The 26,098-nt window shown below is 52.0% G+C and overlaps 1 long non-coding RNA gene across 1 annotated transcript; it reads right to left on the bottom strand.

Moving 5' to 3' along the window:
* Positions 1 to 537: 537 nt before the first annotated feature.
* Positions 538 to 14,160, bottom strand: LOC125618285. Its single transcript, XR_007349524.1, has 3 exons — positions 14,032 to 14,160; positions 11,483 to 11,488; positions 538 to 549 (listed from the first exon to the last, which is right to left on the bottom strand). It is a non-coding gene; the product is annotated as an uncharacterized LOC125618285 (long non-coding RNA).
* Positions 14,161 to 26,098: the final 11,938 nt, after the last annotated feature.

Genomic DNA, 26,098 nt, shown 5'->3' with positions numbered 1-26,098 from the left:
GGTGTCCTACCAGCTCAAGCCAGACGTCCACGTCAAGCAGAAGTCTAAAAGATCTTACCAATGTGACTTCCCTAGTGAACAAAGTGTTCCCACCAAGACCTAGATGTGGTTGGGGAGAGTTCAGGAGTACTTTTCTGGAAGTTTCTCAATCAGTGATCACCTCCCAGAGGAGGTAACAGTTTGAATGCCTGCTTCAGCCCGAAATGCCCCCATTACTTTCATGGGCAGGAAACGTGGCAAATCCGAGAAGCTGGGGGCAGCCTTAGCTCTGCCTCCACCCAGTACCAGGGGGAAGGCTGCATGCCAGGTAACAGGACGAGGTCTCCCTGGGGTAGAGGTCTCCCAGGAGACCAATAATGACTGCCTAGAGTTTCAGATAAAGTTTCAGAAACACGTCTCACAGGTCCCGTCTTGCACAGGTCCCGTCTTGCCTTACACCCTCTAGACATGTTGACATCTACTGGTGGCTTCCTGCCAGATAGTCACAGCAAAGGGACACCCTCTGCCTATGGTCTCCCATTGCCCCATGTGGCTGACCAGACGTTGCTCCTTGAGCAGGCTTGGCTTGTAAGAACTCCAAGTCAGAAAGTTACAAGACCAGACGTGGAACTTTCTCATGTTCAGAGTAAAGCACTAACCCTGAGAAACTCCAGCACCCAGTGGCCTCCAAGTTCTTGTCTTCACCAAGGTCTTCTGCCCCATCTGCCACCATAGGTGGTCAACAGAGGTCTTTCCCTGGGCTCCCGACTTTGATGGCCTCAAAATTCACAGCAAGAAGTTTGCCGTGAATCCCTGCCAAGACCTAGATGCAGTGGATTAGGGAGAATTCACGCTTCCTTTCCTAGAAGGTTCTCTGGTGAGCTCTCCCAAAGGCTCCTGGCAGTTTGAATGCCTGCTTCAGCCCCAAATGCCCGCGTTACCCTATCATCAGGAATTACGTGATCATTCCAAGGTCAGTAAGGTCAACAATGGCTACGCCCAAATTAGATCATTTCTGATCATGTTCCATGCTCTGTCCTCTGACAATGAGGCAGGAAGCCCAAGTAGACGCCAACCATGTCCCGTGGCTGGAAGGCATAGGGCAAGGACAGGACTTGTGTCGAATGTGCAGGTTTTGAAGCTATCTGAAACTCTACCTGGGACACCATTATTCTCTTTTCCAGCTCAGACCATTTCATTTTGAGCTGGAATACAGGAAGCACTAAGTAGAAAACTGTCTCAAACTGCAGTTAGCCCCTCGGTCCATCAAGACTAGTCACCCAAGCCTGTTTAGCTGCTCCTTTGAAGTAGGAACAAGTCCAGTAGCTACCCATGAATTCACAGCTTTCTTTCGGTTTCTTCCTCAAAAATGCCCTCAGGAGCTGCTCAGCTGGCATAGAGTTTGGCATTTCCTGTTCTATTGGATTTTAAGGGGGAGAGAAGAGATGAGATGGGAATATTCCCAAGTCACCATCCTTTGTGTACAAACCAGCCTTCTGAGTTTCACAAAGTTGGTTCCAGAATTGAGACAAGACTAGTCAATCCCCCCAGGGTGCACCAGACCTGCCGACATGGTCTGGATCGACTTCTCCCTCTGAAGACGCTCAGCTGGGGGCCTTACAGCAGCTACTTTAGTCGTCAACATTTACAGTTGAGTGACCAACTTGGTGAAGAGTTGGAAGAGCATAAGGGAAAGTGAGCTGCTCATGTTTAGCAGTCCCCTTCCAAATGTCACCTACAACAGTCATGATTAAAGCCCAGAGGCCGAGTTCTCACTTATATAACACAAGTTCATTCCTGGCTAGACCTCCCAGGACCCGTTCAGTGACCTAGACTTCCACATTGTTTCTTGCCCTCCTTTAGGTCCCCAGTCTTTATGGGGCTTCCAAGTAGACCATTTTAGGTCATTCTACAGGCTTGACCTTGGCACACGAGCTGCTCTAGATGCGAGAAGCTAGAGTACAGTCTAGCTGGTGCCCACAGTGAAGGGAATTCAGGGGTCAGGACCAACACGTCTCCAGTTCCCCAGAGAGCCCTTGCCCGCTTTGCCTTAGTGTTATAATCTCAACCTTTGTCAAGATCTTCGAGAAGGTGCCCTGCTTTAAGCCTGATAGCGGTCTTGGCAAGTGCCCATCTCCTACCCATTCTTTCTATCAAAGGCCAACAGTACTCCTAGGTAGCCTTGACCCATGTAAACTAGCGCCAGTCTACCCACCTTGCAGGTGTTCACACGAGCACCATTTTGGATTCACTCAGACACCTGCAATGCAGTCTTACCACAGCTACAGGATAATCATCTCCAGGATATCTGCCATGTGAGCTGGTAGCCTCTGAAGATAATGTCCCAGTCTGCTTCTTCACTTAGGTTTAAAAGCCAAACCACGTTTGGTTGAGGTTGAAGAAAACTCGCTTATCCTATTTTTATGACCCTCGTATGAGCTGGAGTTCTGGTGTGCTATCAGTCCCTCCCGAGTTTGCAGAGCCAGGTCCTGGCAGCATGTTCACCTCAACAGGCAACAGCCAGATGCTACACTCGTCTCGAGTGTCTGCAACCACCTACAGCTGGTCTCACCAGAAGATACTTGAGTCTGATCTTTTAGGGCCAGATACATGTTTATAGGAACCACAAGCAATAGGAACAAGGTTCCACCAGAGGGATGTAGTGAGCAAACCCCGTTTGAGGGGGGGTTTTGGGGGGACATAGACCCACAAGAGGTTTGTAAGGAAAGATGGAGAACCCCACAGATTAAGCACAAGACTCCAACCATTGAGGCAAGTGGATCTTACGTTGATCCTAGCTCACATGAGAGGCGAGAGTCAGAACTCCCATGAGCTCTGTTTTGTTTAGGTGTGTGGGGGTGTTGTCCCCATCTTTGGGCTATGCTGATATTTAAGAGTTCAAGGAAAAGAAACCGCTACTAGTGTTATTTCTGGAGCAAGGACACCTTCAGTCCGTTTTTACATTCCTAGGAGGTAGCCAGTTAGACATCCTCTGAGTGTCCCTTCCTGAGGCTCCTTGTGAAGTCCTAGAGATCACACACTTCCCGATTAACAGATCGATGCCACCCAAGGGTCAAAAGGAAGGTCAACAGCGGCTGGGCCCAAGTCAGACCATCTCTGTACAACAATAAGATCCCACTTTCTCTCCTGCTGTCATCCAAGAGCTAGAGAAACAGCTGAGCCTGGATCCTGGCACACCTCCAGGAATGTGGAGCAGAGAACCTCCTGGGTCAGGCAGCATTGGAGTCTACTCCAGCATCCCTTCCTTCCAGCCCTGGTGTTCGTGAACAGGTCACCGGGGAGTGAAAGGTGAGGACACTGCTCCTCTCCTTCATTCTCAGGCTCAAGGCAGCAGGAGCCTCTAGTTGCAGGCTTACGAGCTGGCTTGTCATCTGTGCCTTAACCATGCTCATGGCAGAAAGGCACACTGTGCACCTCTGGGGTCCCGTAAGGCACAGGCAGCTTTTAAGACTGGGTCTCCCTCATCTGTCAAGATACTCTTTCCTTGAGGACGCTAGAAGACACTTTTCCTCCCTTGCTATGCCATTCAAGCAAGTCCCCTCTACTCCACTTCTTCAGCACGTCTCGTTTTTACCATTTTCCATTTCTAGGGACACCAAGTTACCCTTGGGTGGCATCGATCTATTAATCGGGAAGTGTTTTGATCGTTAGGACAGGTGTTCTATGCTCACCTTACTAAGCTTTGGACACTTGACCTGTCAGAAGTGCTCCCCAACTACTCCATCACCAATACCCCGACTCAGGGCACCCCCTTGCCTCTACTTCTCCCAGCTATCGAGTGTTAGGCCCCTCAGGGTACCCTTTTGAGCACATGGGCAGTTTCTGCAGTTATTGCCACTACCATCCCTAGATGGGAAACTGAGCTAGTCTTGCTGACCCCCTTCTGGTTTGGGGGAGCTCCCGGCTCTTGTCTGGACACCGACTGGATGTCCATTCTTGGATGCCCCTGAGGCTACACAAAGCTTGTGCCAGACTGTATTGGCAGTCTTTCCCCAGAATCTCCAGCCTACATACAACAGTCCCTAGCCAGTGTAGCCGAGTGCATTCATCTTAGTTATCCTTGTTGGATACTTGGGTTTCTTATTTGCTCTTCATTCTCTCCCAATCTTAAACCCATCAGCTTTCCGTCTCCATTATTAAGTCACTGCTTCAGATGACCTGGTTTCTTTACTTACCTCCACTCCACCCCCACAGTGCTTTATCTATTCTGCTAGAGTGACCTTTAAGAAAGTATGATACCCTCTTGTTTCAATGGCTATGCATTACCAACATGACCTTAAACTCTTGGTAGGAGTCCGGGTTTGAGAAAAAGCAATCTAGGCACCTGGCACAAACAGGACGTTGAGTCATAAGTTTGCAGACACCTGAATAGGTTTTTCAGGTAATTTGCAAGCCCAACTGCAACCCTCTCCCCATGGATCCCGTCCACCAGGGATCCAATACCTCCATCATGAGGTAGGACACAGGGAACTGGAAGCCACAGCCGCCTCGACAAATACCAGATATTAGAGCACCTCCGTAAATACATGCTCTCCAGAGCCTAGCTTGCCACAGCCCCAGACATCCGATTGTCAGAACTTGATATATCTAGCTTAAACATAGGATACGGGAATAATTTGTTATGTGTAGAAGGCAGCATGGTCAGTGAGGAGCGCGCTCTACCATGCTGCATCCTGACCTTCCCTTCATGCGTTTCCATCTCGTCTATTCATCAGGACGATTCACACCGTCCCACTCCCACCTTTATGCCTCAGCTGTCAAGTAGAGTCAGATTTACTTTTGAACTCCAGTTAGACATGGCTTCCAATCGACCTGGTTGGTCTAAGACTTCCCAAGTATTCTTTGGGACTCAGGGACATATCCAAGACCAAAAGGTCCTAATAGGTCCAAGTCTTCCAAATCCTGACAGCAGTAGTTTGTGACCTAGGGTTTATGGCTTAGCCCCACTTTAGGTCAAGAGCACTATTCAGATACTTCACCCATGTGGCCAGGGACATGGATGCTTAGTTTTACAGCAACTCTGCCGTTTTAAGTTGCCAAGTATTTAAGCAACTGCACCATTTGTATGGCCTAGAAGGATGAAGATCGTTTTTTCTATATCCTTACCAATGCCCGTCTTCGGTCCTTGCCATCCTGCTGATTAGGAAATCGTTATCTTCTAATTACCTATGTTGATCCCTTATGGATTCTTCCCCTGGGAAATGTGCCTTATTTCCTGTTTATCCCTGTCCTGCCTCCTGGCAGCCACATCCTTGAACTCGGGACCAAGACATGAGTTCAGCCGAATGCTTCAACTAATGACCATTCAAGATAGTGGATCTCTATTATAAGATGCTAACAAGTTCAGTATGTATCTATTCTGCCTGAACAGATACAATCTTACATATTTAACTTGAGCAAGTATGTAGTCATTGATAGATTTAACTGGTTCTCGTCAGAGCCATCACTTGTTCAAAGTTGTCACAAAATAGTTCTAAGTCCTCATTAGTACTCCTGTATGAAATTGTGTTCAGTTACATTTTGGTCAAGTCTTGTGGAAATTCTAGAAGTCCCTCCATTATGGCCTCAGTTTTGTCTCTCGTCCCAAGAATTGGCAGCCTGTGTTCTAAAGGGAGTAGGTGACATAAGACTTTGTTAGCCCCACATTAGCCATGGAGATCAAGTTTGTCTTCTAATCAAGTAGTGAAACCTCACCTACTTTAGTCAACCTTCTGGCCTGGAGTCACATTTTCAAGAGTCCAAATGGTCCAACTCCGAGTTTGTTGAGTAGTGAAGACAGTAGCTAAGTCGGTCTGGAAGGAGCGATATGCCCCAGCCACAACGTGGTTTTCTGATTCAGCAGCCTTCATGTACTGTTATAGAGTGCTCTCCAAGCTTCGAGGCCATGAGTATTTCTGAGATTGTAAACTGACATCACCGCCTGTGAACAGCAGGCAGGAGGTATCCCCATGCAGATCCTGCTGCCTTATTCCCTAGAACCGCATTTAGAACTTGCAAAAAACTACTATGGGTTACTTACAAGTCACTTCACTTGAGCACTGAAAGTTTACATGGTAGTGAAGCTATCGAGACAACTTAAAAGGCATCATCTACCTTCAGCCATTGAGTATAAGAAACCAAGTGATCCAGGTTTCTCCATGAAACCTCGTGTTCTCATTACTTATGGCACTGGTGACTTGAGAAAGTCTATTAAGCACTGTATCCTTCCTTCTAGTCAACCTGGATATTTTATTCCTTCATGAACTAAACACCTTCAATAATCAGCTTTATGTCCAAAAAAAGACCTCATCGTTAGATCTTCAGGCATAAGAGAATTCCCAGAGGTGATCTCTATGCATTCTGCACCACCATGGGTTATTCTAGGCCCTGCTCACCTTGTAGGTTAGTTCTTGGGATTGATAGCTCTTACAATCCCAAGTACCAAGTTCCTGAACCTCAAGTATGTACTGTAAAGATAACATGTCAAGGCTGAGGATGTAGTTCACCTTTAGGCTCTGGGTTCCATCCCCAGCATTGCAAGAAATATGTGTAGGTATTTGACTTATCACATTTCCTTGACCCATTTGAAATTAGAGAAGTTACTCTGGACATATCTGATATTAATGAATATCTGGAGCAAGGATATGAGAAGCCTAGGGCTTGGTTGCAGCATCCAAGAAAGCATCAGCAGCCATGGGATAGCAGTAGAATAACAGCAGTCCTAGGAATTAGGCCATTAGCTCTTTGGAGTTGGCAGCTGCAGTTAGCATACAATTCAGCAAAGGAAGTCAATGGTTTTTAGTGTACTAGTAGATGACAGTTCTGCATGTTTAGCATGAATACTTTAAGATGACAGCCAGATACGACATCTAGAGTGATGAGACCCTCAGCAGTAATCTCAGCCAGGAAGAAGAGTTATTCAAAGAAACATAAGACAGTGAATACAAGACCTTAAAGCCTTCCATCACAGTCTCTCATCTTTCAGTTCAGCTGCTTATGAAACTTTAGGTTAGAGGGACCGTATTGTTCAGGTGACTTCCCAGCTTCCAGGAACCCACAATGCAGCCACCCCTAGCTTTCCAATGAACCTTCCAGCCACGTGCTGCTATGGGCATCGATCCTCCCGAGGACACACAAGGCAGACGACATACCCAGGGACTGCTCACTGCCAAGCACTAAACCCAACAGAAGCCAAGCAGCTCTCACGTCGCTGCCCAGAAGCCAGCCCTGAAGCCCTGTGAAGTTTGACTCTCATTTCCCAGTTTCACTCAGGAGTTGCTTGCATCAAGCTTCATGATTCAGAGGTAGTACAGGTTTAAGTACCATCAAGTTGAAGTAGTAGAGGGAAAGTGAGTGGGAAGAACGAGACAGACTTCAAAGCCCAGGCCTGCCCAGCCAACAGGAGCCAAGCCATGGCACCCACTCTGCCCACAAGGGCCCCAGACCCCCACAGTGCACCCTGCCCATCCCTCAGCCTGCATTGCCAGCCTAGGCTACACTACTAGGCATCTCCAGGCTGCACGAGCAGTGGACACTATCCTTTGACTTCAGGTCCTTATGATATAGCCCAAGTCACATAAGCCTATGGATGTTTGAGACAAGAGTCTTGATACTGATGAAGGCGAGCGGAGGCATTTCTCACTCAGCTGCTGCGGGCAGGTCAGTCTATCCCTCACGAAGCCTACTGATGCATAACACCCAGAAGCCTCCAGGTGGCCCTTTCCATCGACTCCTAACTTAGGAGTCTAGGTCATCCCATAGTTCACGGATCTCTTCCATCTTCTCACCCTCGTTCTCCGTTGGGTGCGCTTCCACACCCAAGTTCATGGCCCAGACACATGCCCGTTTCTCCTAGTGGAGAGTACTGTAGAACCAGAGCCGTTTACCGCCCCCCAGATAAGATGTCCAGACATGTTTACAGGGTGTTAGGGTCCGTAAACAAGTCAAGATGGTGCCTGGCATATTTAAATTAAACAAAAGGGGGAAATGTTGAGAGCCACAGACAAGAACAGGGTTAGCTTTTGCTCCCATTAGAATTAGTTTCAGAAGCCAAACTAGTATACTCATGTTTGAGGTTTACCATAGTAAGTATTCAGGCTGTTAGAAGTGCTTGATGGAGGTTAAGTCCTTCTCAATGAAGGTCATGGTCAACTAACTTATGGTTTCCTATAGGCCATGTCAGAACTGAACCCACGCCTGCAAGACTTGTCAGCATGATACCTAGAAAAAGTGCCTAAAGTAGAGAAGGTACATATGAAGTACCGCACTTCAGAAATGTGAAGGAGAGTCAAGTGACTTGCAGTGTCTTTTAAGACACTGTTGTCAGTGTTATCAAGCTTGGAAGTCCACATACCTGTGGAGATGGGGCAGAAGAGCTGGTGGAGGTCCCCAAGTTGGGACCTCTCAAGCTGTCCAGTGGCACAACACCCTGTTGGGGGGACTGGCCACAGTGATGACTGCACCCCAGCTCCACCCTTCCCTTTGTCTCCCTTTCTTCTGTAGGCCTATAGTCCACAAAGATACCTAGTAAGCCTGCTGCATGTGAATTTCAAAGTCTGCTTCCCAAGGAACTCAATGTGACCGATAGGCCTGGCTAGGTTTCAACCTCCGCTCCACAGAGCATGGCAAAGCTGAGCCCTTTGTCCAGATGATTACCACTCTTGACAGTGATTTTCAACCCTGCCCACCTTCCCCCAACAAGAGGCGATTTTAGTAACATGAGAATCCAACTGCCCCAGGTGTCTAGAACATAGCAATCCTCAAGTCCTGCGGCTGGTGTACCATGACCAAAAACACAGGCCTCCTCTAGGGCCACACGAGTCCCTTTCATTGACTCAATGTTTTTTCCTCTAGGCTCAGAGCCCAGGCTTTGCAGAGGCACTTCGCTTTTTAGTGCCACATGCTGTCAGATTGGCCATCTAGTATTTGATGCACAATGGCCACGTGTTCCTGAAGCTTCTACAGGAGCTTAGGAGAGTCTAAACCATACCACAGACCCTCGATTCAAAAATCCCAAACCGATTCCACGTGTGACATGGGCAAGATTTGTCCTCTAATGGCGAGGATGGAGATTCATGCTAAGTGGAAGAATTCCAAAAAAGGCAGAGGCTGGATGTTGAGATATGCAGATGCTGACAGTGAGGGTGTGAGGAATAGAGGTTCGTTGGGTTAGACAAATGAAGGGAAGAGGGAGGATGGAGGAGGAGAGGCGGGACAAGTTGGACATGCTTATGTTCCTACGCGAGTACATGGCTAGTGAAACCCCACATCATACAGCCTCAAAAAGGGAAAGTTTGACTGTCAAAAATAGATCCTGCAGTCAAGCGGAGCTAAGGCGGGGGGAGCTAGCCTAGTCCCATTTACCAATTCAGAGGCTTCAAGTTCAAGTCATTCAGTCCATGGAGCTACAGACTTGATGTCCTCCTGAGCCTCACCCAGAGCACGGAAGATGGAGACTCGGTAAGGAGCCAGGTCCACTGGAGTCAAGCCAAAAACCACTAACGCCATCCGAGAAACTATTCTTCCCCTTGCTGACCTGGAAGTTTCCAGGTTCCAGATCACTGGCAAGAGAACCACAGTCCTCTAGAGCGCCTAGGCACTTGGCAGAACAGGGGTTTCACACGGCTGTGGCCTCTCAGCGTGGCTCTCCTAAAAGCCTGATAAGCCAAGCTGAAAGCTATCATGGCCCCCACGATTCTTAGTATGCCACGGCCAAGGTAGAACCCCCATTTTATCCTGAGGGGTAGGCAGAGGGAAGGAGCTCTACCTGCAGCTACACTCGGGCTCTGCAGCAAGTCTTATGAGACTTTGTTCGAGACTTGGTGGGAAGAATGAGGTCTGGAAGTCTTAGGAAGTTTGTGGTCACTTTGAGGGGTAGACTGATAAGTGCAGGGAGCGTGAAGTCACACTCCCCGATACCAAATGGGAGATGCTGAACAAGCTGAGGTCTATTAGAAAGCTGGGGTCTTAGGCAAACTGCTGCGCGAGAATTGAGAAAGGCAGACTTGGCCAGTGTCAGCTGGCTTGCGGAAGCTGCTGTAGCCGATACCATGAGCAAGGTGACCTGGTCAGGAGCATCAGAACTGATGGGTGGAACTACCTTGAGCAGTTCTGAGGGAGAGAGGTTTGAGAGTTGCCTCCAGGAAGCCCACAGAGTGCTCTTGGGCAGGTTGGTGAGAGACTTCCTGCCTCGGGCAAGGAGGAAGAGGACATAACATTCCTAGAGCCTCTGACCTGCACGAGACAGTCAGCTCCAACCCCTTCAGCCTTCCCATCTCAGAAGGGAAAGATGCTCAAGGCTCAGACACTTAGGATCTGGTCATAAGGTTACCCAGTGCTTCCCTTCGACTCCTTACCACAGGATTCCAGCATAACAGTGGGAAGATTTCTTAGGGAACGCCAGAAAACCAGGGTCTCTGGTTCTTAAAGCTACCATTTCAGACTCAATTCCTGGACAGATACACAAGCCTTTATTCTGAAGTCCGAGACCCTCAGTCCCCATCATCCAGTAAGGATCTCCACCTTTCACCAGAAGTTAGAGACTTGCTAAGAAGGCATACCCACCAGTCTAAAGACAAAGCACAAGTGACCAGGACCTGTCATCTCATCATACAGGGGATTTTTAAGTTACTATGTTAAAATTTAATATAGATGAGCAATAAGCAGAGGTGAGCGCCAGGAAAGGCCTGAGAGGAAGCACTAGAGCCCAGTCGGAAACGAGCGTTTTGATAGCTCAGTAGAACAGCCACCGCAGAAACGGGGCCCATAATGCGAAGGGAAAGCAGCTGACTAGAGTCCGACAGGCAGATTCAGCCTCCAGACTTCAAGTGAGGGCCCAGTCTTCCTCCCACTCCTCCACCCCCAGTACAGATGGGAGTTCATCCAAATGGAGACACAGGGCCTGGACCACATGCATGCTGGGCTCCAAGTCTTATGCAGGGGCAAGAGAAAGATCTAGATCCATCCCCCTTCCACCCTCCTCTATTTGGCGATCAGCACCATTTCCTTGCCAAGTCTCCACTTCTGGCTCAGTGCTGTCCTTCCTGCCGGCCTTCCTTCTCCTTGAAGCTGAAAATTCTAGGCTCTAGAGCCCCGGACAGGCTACTGTCCTCATTAGGTGCAGCAGGTTGCAGTACTACACTCACAGCCAAGGTCAGCTCGCCTGTAGCTGACATCCGTTGTTGACAAAACATTTATGTAATTGACAGGTGGAACAGGAATCTCCCAGAATCCCAGTTATGCTAGATTTGTAGCATGTCCTGGTGTCCCAAGTTCTTGACGGCAGAACCATTTGGAGAATCTAGAGCCCTTCCATCCATCTTTATGGAGAGGCATATTCAACATGCCCAGGCTTCCACCGTGTCACCCCCGATGAGCCCTCTGCAAGGGAGGGTGGAAAAGGCTCAGCTGCCTTCAAGAGGCGACTCAGCTTGCCCAAGGAAGCCTGGTGTCCTCCTGCCAGATGGCCTCCAGCCCTGCCTGCCCAAGCTGGCCCAGGAGACACTTCCCACTAAGGGAATCAGGCTATTGAGATTCACCAACACCACCACCGAGAGCCTGGTGGGACTTCAGCCTGGGGTTCTTCCCAAGTCCACTCCCCTTACCCTCCTCCAGAGTCTGACCTTCCCATCAGGAAGGCAGCCTTCTAGATGTGAACCTTCTAGATGTGACCGAGCTGGAAATTAAGATAGAATAATCAAGAATTAAAGTCTTGGTACTGAAGTCAGATTTCAACCAAGAAATCTGGTGCTGGGGGGAAAAGGGAACTTTGATATTTTTTTTTGTCTACTTTCCTCCCTGCCATCCAAGTATTCAAAGCAGAGAACAGCCTGTGAATGATACAACATTTGATCCAACCACCTGAGCCCAGAAAGCACTGGGTTGGGCCATCTCCTGTTCCTGGTATAGACACCCCTACATAGGGTCTGGGGGCGTTCAGACACTTCATCTTTTCTGAAAGAGAAGTCTACTTTGGATTGATCTAGGGTCTCCTTTCCAGTCTTCGGCACAGCTGCTAGAATGTGGCCCCCTCTCCAAGAGTTCTCAGGAAAGATCCATGATGTCAAGCTGATCTGGCCTATACCCTTTCACCTCCCCTCAGGTGATAGAGGGCTTCTGTTCTCCCTTGCCCAGGATTTTTTGGGTGGTGCTGGGGATTGAACCCAGGGCCTTGTGCATGCAAGGCAAGCACTACCCACTGAGCTGTGTCCCCAGCCCAGCTGGGAATTCTTAACAGCAGCTGAACAGGCACATGAAGTGCCCATCTCCTAGTCTCCAGAGATGTGGGAGCCTGGGCCTAGACACTTTCCCATCCCTGACCGCCAAGCGGCCAACAGTCCCATCCCGACTCCAACGCAGCTCTCCAAGCTCAAGGCTGAGCTTCCCAGCTGTCCCTAGTATCAGCCTTCACTGTGTTGGACTCAGTGGACAGCCAAATGTCCTCAGTGACAGGTTCAACAAGACCCAGGGTCAGAAACCACTTTGTGCAACTTCCTTTTGACAGAGATGTTTCCAGGATCCTGAATAACTTCAACTCCAGACAGGAGGAAAGTTTAGAAATAATGATCAAGAGTTTTCCAAATGATACGTGATACCAAGGAGTCAAGCAAACCTCAAACAGATCCAGTTGAGGACCAATGAAGCAAGAACCCCAGAAGTGATCAGGAAGAGCCCAGAGTAGCAAGGCTCACAGCCAGTCTCAAAGTACAGGCCAGAAGACATCCTCGATGCCGGTGCACAGGGGAAGGATCAACCCAGAGCTCCATACCTGATAAGCATGCCTTCAGAAGTTGAAGTGAATTGAAGCCTTTCAGATGCAAGCTGTGAAAGGCTAGTGGGTGTTCTGGCTACAGTATGAGCAAGTCCCTAAGCCAAGCAGCAGATCCAGGTTATTCCTGAGACTTTTGGGTCGGGGTGGGAATGAAGGACACAGGAAAAGTCAGGGGAATCGAGATTCAGAAACAGCAGCTGATGAGGGTAAGCCAGGCTAACAGACCACATTGCTCAGGTATAGCCAGTCCCGACTAAGGCTAACTGGCTGCATCTGTCAGTCAAGACAGCTACTTGCACTTCTTGGCATAGAAGATACTGTGACAGACCAACAGATTTCTGACCCAGTAGACTGAGGCAGGTTTCTGGGAGCAAGGGCCTTTAAGTACTCTGGATCTTGCAGGTTGCTTTTGACCCAAGACCCTGTCCCCAAGACTGCCCAGGGCCCTCAACAGCCATTGACCAGTCATTACATTCAGGAGGTCCCAGAAGCTGGTCTGGACATCCTCACAGCTCCTCCACTCTTGCAAAAGTATAAAGTTTACTGGAGAAGGGAACAAGAGCCATCCAGATTGAGGACAGCCTTGCTGCCAAGGCAGGGGAACAAACATGGCAAAGACAGCACGGGCTGTGCTGGACAGACCTGGGAAGGTCTCCGTGGGCCTGCTGGTCCAGTTTGCTGGATGCTCGATTAGCTCCCGTTTACTACCAATGATGGTATTCTCTAGTCAAGTAGAATCCACGACTTGACAGCCATCACAGCCTATTCTCTATCAGACTCCTGGAGATTAGGACTAGCTGTAGCTAAAAACATGCGTGATCACTTGCCGGCTCCTAGCAGGAGCAGCCCAGAGATAAAGATGGCACTTGGGGGGGGACAAGGAAGAAGCCCCTGGCTTGGGGGCCATTTTAACCCAATACAAGGGTGGCTCTACCCCAGAGAGGTCAACAGGGCAACTTGGTACAGCAATGAAGACGTCAGGGACCCAGGCGATCCAGAGCCTGCTTCCCCAAATATGCAGCCAGGCCCCTCGCCATACCTGCAGGAAGTCAGACTTCGCCAGGTATCTTCAGGCAGTTAGGCCCAGGTAGAAAGGCCCGAGCCAAGGGGGAGGAGATGGGCTGTTGGGATGCAAATCAAGATGGCACCTGGCACTTTGCCAGAATTTGGAAAGTTAAAGTATTTACATGTTACAGTTGATACTTCTTCCAGATATTTGATGGGCTCCCTTCATACCGGAGAAAAGATTAAAGATCATCTCGTTGTTTACAAGATTTTGCCACTGTGGGCATTCCAAAACAGTTAAAAACAGATAATGGCCCTGGCTATACTTCCTGCTTCTTTCAAGAAATTTTGCTCATCATTCGGCATTACTCATAACAGGAATCCCATATAATCCACAGGGACAAGGCACAGTTGAAAGAGCTCAAGTTGTTAAACTGTACTTACTACAACAAGAGGGAATTAGGAAGGGAATATAAATCCCCCCAGATAAAAAGTTTAACGTAAGAAGGGTTAAGTTTTATGCCGCAGTCCGGCTGGGCAAGATAACCCAGAGGTGACAAGCAACTTGAAGGTTGAAGCAGAAACTACTTTATTGCGAGTGAACTCAGCGGGAACTGAGCGAGAACTCAAAGTAGCGGGCACCCAAGGTAGCAGGAGCTGCTTCTCTGCCGGACAGCGGAGGTCTATATACCCAGCTAATTACAGCTTAACTCAATTAACGTCATCTAGATACAGCAGTCAGCCAATAAGGAATCCTCACCATCTTAATGGCTCGCTGGCGTTGTTTCACAAACCACTCCTCCTGGCAAAGTGCTAGGCGCTGTCTTGATTCGCATCAGACAACGGGTGAGAAGTTGCTTTGCTACTTGACAAAAAAGCCTCCCACCCCACGGCCCCCCACCCCAGGGCTGGTGGGCAACAGTCCGAGGTTGGCTTCCTGTGCCCCTCCACCTGGTAGGTAGAGAAGGCTCTGCCCCAAGAGGTCGTTTGGGTGGGTAGAGCGCTATGACGAGCTCTTCCACCCTTGAGCTCCTCTCCCCACTCACCTGGGGAATGGAACCCCTTCAAGGACTTCTGAGATCTGTCCTCCCTGAAGGCGTGTGCAGACAGTAACCTACACCCCCAGGGAAACCCAGCTCAAGCCAGAGAGCTCAGAAGCTGTTACTCCAGGGTCGTTAGCCAGATCAGATTCTGAGGTCCAAAGAGATGGACCGAGGGCTGCATAGACAGACAATGTTACCAAGTCGGCCAAAGTAGTTCAAGCACAGGGTGCAGCAGCCAGGGGACAGAGTTGAGCCAAGGAACAAGCTGGCTGACTCGAGGCAGTCCCCAGAAGTCGGAGTGATGGGGAGGACAGCCAGCGTGGGGAGCCTTCCAGAGACATGGAGGACGGGAACCCCGCGAGTTCCTCACGCTACACTTCACCATGAAGGAGGCAGAAGTTGGAAGACACGGGGCTAAGGGACCACGCGGCCCTGGTGGGGGGGTGGGAGACAAGGCTCTTCGGAGGAGACAACCTTCCAGAGGTTAGGGCCAGAGAGGCTGCTCTCAGGTGCCCACAGGGAGGCCTACTTCCTCCAGAGGAAATAAAGGCAGGATTCGTTACAGCCACGGGGTGCTCAGAGGGCCCTGTCCCAAGGCCAGGGCAGGAGTATCTCGACTCCCTAGAGCCGCTGCGGCAAGAGCAGGGGTCCAACTATCAGGGAAGGTCCAAAGTCACTCGCAAGATCCAGAGTACTTAAAGGCCTTCACTGGTGAAAGCCCGTCTCAGTCTCTTGGGTCAAGAGACCTGTTGGGATTGGTCAGAGCAGCCTGGCCCACAGGATCCCAGAGAGCCAGAGGGGTCCATACAAGCTGGGTCAGGCTAGGGGGGTGGCGCCATCATAGATTTGGCTGATGTTCAATCAGCCTCACTCAACCCCCAGCATGAGCACAGCACACCAATTCCCTTCCCCCTGGACCCCGTTATGACCAGGCCTCCCCGCCTGACCTCAGCTCTTCATCACAGCCTGCCCCCTCTCCACTGCCTAGAGTCATTAACCCCCTCGGCTTCCACAAGGAGTGAGGATACATGTTTCCCACCTGTAGCTTGTGTTCTTCCTATTACCCACACCTGCCCTGCTCAGTGACCTCAGGCCACTTGCACCTTCTCTCCCCTCGTATCTGGGCAGTGTTCTCTCCACAGAGGCTTACCCTGCTGGAGGGAGCTTGAAGCCAAGGGGGGCCCTACCCCAAGAAGTCCTGTGAAGGGTGGAAGGTTAGCCCATTTCCCAGCTGTGATCCCCAGGATTGCCCTCAGGAAGGGCTTCAAGGTCTGGGCTTTGCTCTCCCCCAAAGATGGTTTCTAGGCAATAGCCAACACCCCAGCCCTAGCTGGGTTCTAGGAACACCACATTACCACTGCCTATGCCCCCTGTGCTTTTGGTCATCGTTCCTTCCCAAGCCAGCAAACCCTGCCAGCCTCCAACACCAGAGCCGGGTCTGCACAGTGGACCCAGGGGTGCAGGTGGTGTGGAGACTGCGGCCTGAACTTCAGAGCACTAGGCAGCCAGCTCGAGGCAGCCAAACTGCCGCGGGGAGGCCCCGAGCTCTGTCGGGGCCCAGTGCTTCTCCGAGACGATCCTTAGCTCCGACAGCCAAACCCTGCCATGTCACTTGGGGTCCCGTCTGACATTGCCTTGACGTCCAAGGTAGTGGTTGACCCTACCAGGAGTTGGGGGTTAAGGCCTACGAGCATTGCTTTAGTGGCCAAGGCCAGCCCTGCCCCTTTCCTCACCATCCAAGTCTCGTCCAGCAGCCCAGACAGGCCCAGGCGCCTAGGAATCCTGCTCCAGGCACCTGGGGTTGGGGCTGGACAGAGGCAGCGCTCACAGCCCCTCCCCCAGCAGCCTCCCCCACACCCAGGCCTCCCTCCAGCACGCCCTCCCCCCTTCCTCCACCATTTATGGTGCCAAGCTTACATAGTTACACCTTAGAAACCTCCGGTACCCACAACCCTCTCCCCAGATGGCTGCCCAGCGCCTCCCTGCCCTCCCGCATGGCGCAGGACCCCACTGCCCCAGGGAGGCTCCCAGGACCCCTACCCCACTGAGGGCCTGGGCCCAGTTCAGCCCTGGCCTCCAGGCACCGCCCCCCCATGAGAGCACCATGGCCTCCGCCAGAAGCCAAAGGGCACGGCCAGTCACCAAGCCAAGCGTCCTCTTCCTCCTACCAGACCCAGTCTCTCATCTGGGAAGGCAGCTGTGGCAGCAGGCACAGTGGACAGTTCTCACCCAGACCTTGCTTGCAGTTGGCACACGTGCATCCTCTGGGTTGTGGCTCATCTCAGAAGTCAGGAGTTCTGGACAGACCCAGCCAGGCGAGGCTACTTCCCACTCCATCAGCTCTCCTCGCAGGGGACAGAGCTCGCCGCAGACAAAGGCCCTGGTGCCGGCCAGCTCACTCAGAGGAAGACCACTTCAGCTGCTCTCGGGAGACCTGCGTCAGCCTGGGATGTGGGTGGGTGGAGATACGACCCCTCCCTCCAGAGGCCTGAGTAGGCAGTAGGTGAGGCCCACAGGGAGGTTTTTATAGGGACCTGCTCCTGCGCCTTCCTCTAGATCAGCTGCTCTCAACCCCGTGGCCTGCATTGGACTCAGCTGTAGAGAGGTGGGCAGAGCATTTGCCTCGCATGCACGAGGGCTCGGGTTCCACCCCCAGCACGGGGAGAAAACAAGAAGCACCTGGAAGGCTCGAGAAGGGTTATTATTGCTAGGTGTGATGGCACACACCAGGAATCCCAGCAACTCAGGAGGCTGAGGCAGAAGGATCTCAAGATCAAGGGCAGCCTCAGCAACTTAGCGAGGCCCTGTCTCAAAAAAAAAAAAAAAAAGCAAAATATGGGGATGCTGTGCTGGGGTGTGGCTTGGTGGCAGAGTGCGGGCGACCCCAGTGCCACTAACCAAAAGAAAAGGGAAAAAACTACTGCTGGGCTCCAGAGGTCACTAGGTCTGAGCTGGAGAATAGAAGCTTTGAACATGTTCCCAGGTGGCACCAATATTGCTAGCCTGGGCCCACACATTCAGAACCACTGTTCTAGGGTCTCTAGAACATAAAGGGCCCATGCGTCCCACCCCATCAGTGAAGGGGTGGTGCAGCTACATGGGGGAACAGCTTTAGTATGGGGGGGGTTCCTTAGGATTGCATAAGAGGGTATATGGTTTGGATATAAGGCGTCCCCAGAAGCTCTTGTGTCAATGCAAGAGGTGAAGTAAGAGCTGTCACCTAATCAATGGATCCATCTATTTGCTGGCTTGATCATTTGATTGGTTACAAGGTGGTCACTATAGGCAGGGAGGGGGGTGGCTGGAGGAAGTGGATCCCTGGAGGCGAGTCCCTGCTCTCGAGCTGTCTCTCTCCCTCTCTCTCCTTTCTGGCCACCATGAGCCGAGCAGCTCTCCTCTGACCTGCCCTCTGCCATGACGTTCCACCTCACCTGGGACCCAAAGCTGTGGAGTTGGCGCATCATGGACTGAGACCTTCCCAACCCTGAGCCCAAAATACGTTTTTCCTCCTCTAAGTTGTTCCCATCAGGTATTTTTGGTTACAGTGGCAAAAAAGCTAACATGAGCGCTCTACTTGACGGGTGGGGATTGTGTTGACCGACACTTCATAGTCTACGCGGTTATGGGCTACGCAGGATGCTCTCATACACGTAGGAATGTGGTCACAATTAGCTCGAGGTACCCAGCAGGTTCAGCACCTCACGCACTTGTCATTTCTTTGGTGAGAACATGTGCTACCCTCTCTTCTAGCTAATTAGAAATAACATTGGTAACGGCCACCCTACTGTGTAATAGAAGAGCAGAACTTGGTCAACAACTTTAACTTTGTACCCACTCACCAGCCTCTTCCCCTTGCCAGTGCCCCCCCGCCCCCCGCCTCTGGTGCCACTCTTCTCTCTCTGCTCCTGTGAAGTCAGCTTTTGGAGATTCTACAGAGGATGTGTGGCATGGTTTTAAAGGGCTTTGGGGTCCCTGGGACTTCAGCAAACCTCAGGGAATGGGAGGCAGTGCTAGGTGCTCCCTGGACCTGGGTCCCCATGGTGGGGGAAAGGAAGGGCAGGTGTGGGCACGTCCAGCACATTCTAGAAATTCAAGGAGCCGAGATCAAGGCCCAGCTCTGTGGCCAGCTTCCCAAGGATTCTAGTGAGTCCCTAGTCCTCCTTGAATCTAGTCTTGCCTCAGTGCTGAGATTGAACCACATTTGCCTTGAGTCTAGACGACAAAAATGGAGGACCCGGCACTGTGCTAGGGGGTGGAGGGTAGTGCTGCAGCCCGTGTCCCTACTGGGGAGCCTGGGGGAGCAGAGATGCAGAGCCCCACACAGGGCAAGGGTCGGGGGTTGGAGAACCAGGGCACCTCTGCGTTGCCCTCTGCTGTTCCTTCCAGCCCGAATCAGAGGGCTGGCAGTGGGGGAGGCTGGCCCAGCCCTTGTCGGGCAGTGGTCTCCCCAGGGTCCCCCTGAGACCAGTTGAGCAGAATTGCTAAGGCGAGACCCACGCCTCAAGTGGCTCTCTGTGCAGAATAGCTGATTTGGCTCAGCAAAGCTTTCCAAAGAGCCCGTGAGGGCAGGGCAGCTCCAGCAGGGACTCTGGAGGGGCAAAGCCCCCTGTGTGACTATTGGAGAAGGGTGGGAAGGGGGTGCACGTGTGGCCACGGACCTTTCTTACAAAACCGAGGCATTGGGCTTCTCTACATGGTCTCTGAGGAGGGGCATGCCAAACAAGCCACAGCTGCCTCTCCTATCTCCTTCCACTTCTCTCCTAGATTGTATTATTTTCATCATGTGTCAGGAAAAGGGGGGGGGGGGCTTAGCGCGGCCTGATGGTGCATGCCTGTAGCCCAGTGCCTTGGGAGGCTGAAGCAGGAGGATCAGGGGTTCAAAGTCAGCCTCCGCAATTTAGCAAGGCCCTAAGCAACTCAGCAAGACCCTGTTTTATATTTTATATAAAATATAAAAAAGGGCTGAGGATGTGGCTCAGAGGTTAAGCGCCCCTGGGTTCAATCCCTGGTACCAAAAAGAAAAAGAAGAAAAAAAAAAAAAAGAACAGGGCTTGGGCCTTGGAGGATGTTCTGATAGAGGATGCTGCTTTAGGGTGATACTGTGGAAAGACAAAAGGGGAGACCCCCTAAGCTAAAAGGTTAAAGGAGTAACAACTATCTAAGGTGGTTTCTGCTCCTTCATAATGAATGAGCTTTCCCTGTGTGACCTTGGGCCAGTAGGCAAGCATCTCTGAGCCCCGACAGTAAAACAGGAATACAGAAGCATGCTGTGCCAGGAAGCAAGGTGCACTTAGCATCCTTGACTGAGCCAGGAGGTGGGTGATTAGAAGAGCATATGAACAAAATAGATTCCTGTTAGATCCCAAACCTGGGCAAAGCACAAGGGCCGCGGAGCAAGCACATCTATTTTTCATGCTCCCAAGTTCAAGTGTGAGAAGACGGGAGCAGGACAATGCGGAATAGAAACAGATGAAACATTGATAAGAGCGAGATTAATATTGCAGGAGGGGCCAGGCCACAGGTGTGGAGAAAGGCCTGTCCCTCCCGTGCCCCTCCCAGGTGTGGCTTATCTGCAAAGTGGCTGCACACGTGGCTTTAAGGGGCGGGAGCTAAGGACCAAGGGGCGGGGCGATGCCGGATGGTTGCCAGGAGTTTCCTCTTCTGAATTCAGGGTCCAGGTTTGTTGTGTGATCTGTGCACGTGAGGTCCTCTCTGGACCTCATTAGGGCTAGTTCATCTGCTCCCCGTACTTAGGCTAGGACTGGACACTGGCTTGGGTCTTTAACAGGTTGCCCTGATGAGATTGGTGGTATAAAGTGGCAAGACGAGAAAAGTTGAAATAACAAGGATCCTTCCGGGTGATTCTCTTGACCCCCGAGCCCCCCAGCCCTGAGACTCTGGCCTCCCCCATCCTTGGTCTGCAGGACCCGTGCCCAGGTGGCTCTCTGCCCAGGGCAGCCTGGCTGCTGGTCCTGTCCGACCTGCCCGGTTCCAGTTTCTGGTTTAGGACAAGTCCCCCTTTGAGCCCCAACTCTGGGGACTGGCTGTCCCCAAGAAAAAGCTTGTCCCCGAATGGGCTCCCTGGTGTCTACAGAGCCCAGGAGTGAGCCCACAGGTCCACTGAGGGCCTCGGTCTCTTTCTCCACCCTCCCGTCCTCCCCTATCCAGATCCTCAACGCTGCCCCAGGGAGAATGGGAAGCGGAGCCTCAAAGGGACTTGCTTGCTTTTTCTTCTCAAACTTTGCTTTGTAAACCGCTTCCTCTCGCAGAACATCTCTTAGCACCCAGTGCTGTGGTAGCCTCTTGCAATGCCCCTGCCCACCACTCAGATACCAGGGCAGTGGGGAGGAGAAATGGCTTGAGCTGCCCACTCCCCGGGGGCTTCCCTGAGCCAGGCCTTCCACAGGTACCATGGCTGCATTTGCAGGTCACTCCTGCTGCAGAGGGGCACCTGGGGGCTCTGCGCGGCCCTTCCTGGGAGCCACCAAGCTGCAGGACCAGGATCCCCATAAACTTGTCCGCAGCAGTCCTGGGCTTTGCCACCATCGGATCTAAGCTCCTCTCCGGCCCCAAAGCCCCCTGGACTGTGGGTGTGGTTTGCCGTCAGGATAGTGGTCAGAAGCTCAGGACGGGTGACCTGAGAACCCCCACCCCAGGTTCCTCGTGGCTTCATCCCGGTTCGGCAGATGGCTCTTACTGCCCTGCAGTCCCAGGCAGGTCCCACCCCAGCCTGCGTGAAAGTGGCGTGTCGGGTCCTTCTAAAACCCACTTGGGATCAGAGCGTGGCGAGGGATGGAGATTGAGTTCCACAGAGTTAGGTCTGAATCGTGGCTCCCATGTGCACTGGCTGTGTAACCAGAGGAGAGTTGCTTAACCTCTCTGAGCCTTCGTGGTTTTGTTTGGTTTTGCTTATTTTAATTTTATCTTAAAGAAGGATAATGCTACCTCATGGGGTTGTTCTGAGTCGTCAAATAACCGTGGAATAATGTTTGACAGGTGGAAATCCCACCACTGATGTTAGCGTTAATGGCATTGATTTGCCATAAACAGTGTGTAGCTGTGGAGAGCTTGATTTAGACCCTACCAGAGGGCCCAGTTACCAAAGGCCAAAAGGACTGTGGACCTAGGGGTTCTCACCTGGGTTATGCTTCCAAAGAGAAACCCTGAGTGTGTGAATCCCACTGGGCTGGGCCCATGCTAAGCCTCTCCTCCCCTGAGTCCCCTGGCCCATGACACCTGTGAGAGTCAAGTCCCCAGACTTGGGAACATTCCCACACTGTGGAGCAGAAGGAGCCTCACAGCCACCTAGTCCAGCACCCCTATTTCGCATGGAAGATTGGGAGACTGCTCTTTTCTTGGAAAATCATGGAAAAGCAACCAGTGTGTAGGCCCAATAATGGCTGGCTCCAGATGTGGCCAGTAGCCCCCTTCTGCTTTCAGAATTTTAAATTTTTAACCCATATTTAAAAATCAGGAGTTTTTGCAGAAACGTCCCCATTCCTTGATTTTCTGGACAGAAGGCACTGTGGTGACCCTAGGCTCGGGTCTCCACATGGTGCTGTCTGCTGCTGTCCAGTGGTCACCAGCTATTTTGGACAGGAAGTACACCTCCAGTTCTCCACAGTCCCCACCGTTCCCTGTAGCCTCACGTTCAGCCTGCTTCATTCACCGTCGGTCACCTGCCTGTCCTCTACAGGAAGCTCTGAGGAGACAGGCCTGTCTCTGTGTCCCCAAGCCTTTCTATCCCGTCTCCCAAATGCCTGGCCTCAGGTACCGCCTGCCCAGCAACAGTGACCACCCCATACTTTGTCCTGTTGTCACTTTGCAAAATGTTCTCCCAGCTCCCGAGGCCACGTCTGCTTCCCAGGCCATCTCAGAGTGGGGTGGAGGGGATGTCAGCAGATACTACAGTGCCATTGCCGGTGAGGACACTCCCAGCAGGTGGCGGGATTAAAACTCAGTACCCAAGCAGCTGCCTGCTGGGTCAAGCTCTGGGGGTGCTCCCTGCCTGACTTGAGTGGTGGTAGAATCCAGAGGCAGGGAAACAGACCCGGCCTGCCTGGGGGACCTGAGGCCCGGCCCTGGGTGTGGCGAGACAGCTCTGCAGGAGGCAGAGCTGGCCTCCTGCCTGAGCCCCTCCCCAGCCTGGACCCCACTGAGATTTCTGAAAAAAGTTTTACAAATGGATTTCAATGAACTTTGGTGGATTGATCCTTCACCAGCCCCACTCCTGAGCCGGGAGGTCCTGTTGGGTGGAGGGGGAACGAGGGCGAGGGGAGGCCTGGGCCCTGCCTGGTATGCGAGAGTAAGGGGTGGTGTGGAGAGCCGCTGAGCATCCCTGCCCTGCATTATTGATAGTCCTGTGCCCGCGGGCCATCAATTATTGACAGGCCCGAGAGCATGGGGAGGCGGCTGGAGCCTGGGGAGGGTGGGAGGAGCACCCCAAAGGAGGCAGCAAACGGGGTTGCTCTCCTCCCCTTGCAATTCCTGGTCTGTCCTCCACTCCCTCTTCCTGGCCGCCATGCCCCTCCCCTCAGGCTCATCCCCAACCCCCGTCTCCCCGATTTTCTTCTGCAAGATCTCGTGGAGGCCCGAGGGGTGAGCCCAGTGCCTGGCCCCCCAAGGGCCAGGGGTATAGTTTCCCAAGATGGGGGGACGCTGGAGGGCAGACACTTAGGGGTACAGAATGGACCAAGAGTCCCACTGGAGCCAGGTTATGTTTGGGGGGGGGGGGTAGCCAGGATCTGTGTCACACCTGGGGCTAACGGTCCCTGGGCACTTTGAGTCAGAATTCCGGCCTTTCCCATTCACCCTCACAGCCAGGCCAGGCAGGACACACTGTAGGTATTCTCTGAAGTACAGAGGGGTTAAGGCACTTGTCCAAGGTCACACAGCCAGTTGTGGCAGAACTGGGACTTCAGCCCGAGGAGTCTGGCCCTGGGCTTGTGTTCTTAGCCCTCACATTGGACAAGAATGGCTGTCCCTGAACGGGGAGATTAGGAGGGGGGTTTATTTGCTATTTGCGCTTATCTCTATTTTCCAAATTTTCTACAATGAATATGCATTGCTTTTGTAATCAGAAAAAACACACATAACAAATTATATTTTTAATAGCATCTCCCTCCTTTCTGAGTCCCCGGGTGCCTCGAACCTTTCCCACCCCCACTCCCTTGGCAGCCCAGCCCCGTCCTTGAAGCAGAAGGGAGGGGGCCGGGTCCTCACTCCCTGGGGGCAGGTGGGGGATGTCCGCACCGTGCGGCCTCCTCTGTGCCTAGTCCAAGTCCACAGCTGTGATCATGGCCCTTGATGTGCGGCTCCCTCTGGCCTCGGCCAGGAATGTCGCTCCTCTTGGGCTCCTCAGGGACTGGGGTCAGCGCCAAGCCACCCCTCCACCACCTCACCTCTATCTGCTCTCAGCAGCTGGGCCGGCAGCTGGGCCAGGGCCAGGCCAGTACCATGGAAGGGACCCTGGTAAGTTAACATTCCCCGTGGCCCCCAGAAGGCCCTCTCGGTGCCTGGCCTCGGATTGATGGGTGTTCCCTGGCTCCCCCTGGAGGGGTGCTGCTTTTGCTCTCCCCCACAGCCCCCCAGGTGACAGAGTGTCTCGTGCGTCCCCCGCTCCTAGCTCACCTGGGAACACGGGGGCAGCACAAGGCGGGCAGCAGGGAGCCAGCACCGTGGGAGGAGAGGGGTCCTGGGGGAACCTGGGATCTGCCACAATGTAACACTATGCAGGCCACCTTTCCAGCTGTTGGGAGGAGGCACTATGCCCTTCAGAGTCTCACCCACATCCTCACCCCATTCACGAGGCTGGTGGCAGGTACACCAAGTGCCACCAAGACATGGCATTTCCCATCTCATGAATCTGACTGGCCTAGGTGGCCTTGAGGCATGGTTTCTGTTCACTCGTACACAGAACCCACACTTAAGAACCACTCATGGGCTGGGCTGGGGCTCAGCGGAAGAGCACTCGCCCAGCATGTGTGAGGCACTGAGTTCGATCCTCAGCATCACATAAAGATAAGTTGTTGATGGACCTTTATTTTTTACTTAAAATATTTTTTTAAAAAATCATTCATGGAGGTGTTAAAGGTGACTGGCTGAGGGAATGAGGGTGTCCATCTGGGGTGAACCAGGAGGGGCTCCTGTGGAGCAGAATGGCAGGGATCTGCTGGGCACCGTGGTGCACCCGTGATCCTGGGGACTTAGAGGCTGAGGCAGGAGGATCGTAAGTTCAAGGCCAGCTTCAGCAACTTAGCAAGGCCCTAAGCAACTTGGCGAGGTCCTCTCTCAACGTAAAGGGCTGGGGATGTGGCTCAGTACTTGAGCACCCCAGTACAAAAAAAAAAAAAAAGTGCTGTAGATGTTTGTGTGTTGACCTGGAAGAGCACCAACGTTGTAATATTAAGTGGAAAGGCAAGTTCCACCCCCAAACAAAGCATATACTCATTTTTAAAAATTAGATATGTTAGCCATATTATTACAAATTACCTGTCCAATCGTAGGTCATGATGGAGAAACGTACCCCAAACTGTCAACTCATTACCACATCTTGCTTTCCACCACCTAAAAAACTAAAGAAGCAGCCAGGCACAGTGGCACACGCCTATAGTCACAGTGGCTCAGGAGGCTGAGGCAGGAGGATCACGAGTTCAAAGCCAGCCTCAGCAAACTTTAGCAAGACCTTAGCAACTTAGTGTGATCCTGTCTCTAAATAAAAAATCAGAAGGACTGGGGATGAGGCTAAGTGACAAAGTGCCCCTGGGTTCAATCCCTCATACCAAAAAATAAATAAATAAATATAGATTGAAAACTAAAGAAGTGATGAGGCTATAGGTCGCCCTTTTTTCTAGCTATGATTTAAAAAACTGTAAAACAAACTAAGCAGGGTAGAAACATTCCTGACACCAGACCCGAGCGACACGACGGCAGACACAGGGTGAGCCTAGGGCTGGTATGAGGGCCCAGGCACCCCCGCCCAGAGCAGGGTCTCCTTCCAAGCAGCGTCAGGCACACCCCTGGCCTTAGGGTGGCCCAGGACTGCTTCACAGGCCTGGCCTCAGCTCTAGAAGACTCGATCAGTGGTTCAACAGGTGAGTACCAGGTACCTCCTAAGTGCGGCCTCCCTCTCTGGATCCTTCTATCACGTTCCCACTCTGTGCCTGCTGTGGTTTAGATAAGAGGTGGCCCCAAAAGCCCATGTGGGAGGAATGCAAGCCTAGAGGAGAAGCGATGGGTTCGGAGAGCCTTCACCTAATCAGTGCGTTGATGCACCCACAGGGATTAACTAACGGGGTGGTAA

Source organism: Marmota marmota, unplaced genomic scaffold (genome assembly GCF_001458135.2).
Source record: "Marmota marmota marmota unplaced genomic scaffold, marMar, whole genome shotgun sequence".
Classification (NCBI taxonomy): Eukaryota; Metazoa; Chordata; class Mammalia; order Rodentia; family Sciuridae; genus Marmota; species Marmota marmota.
This window is presented reverse-complemented; position numbering and strand designations above follow the sequence as displayed.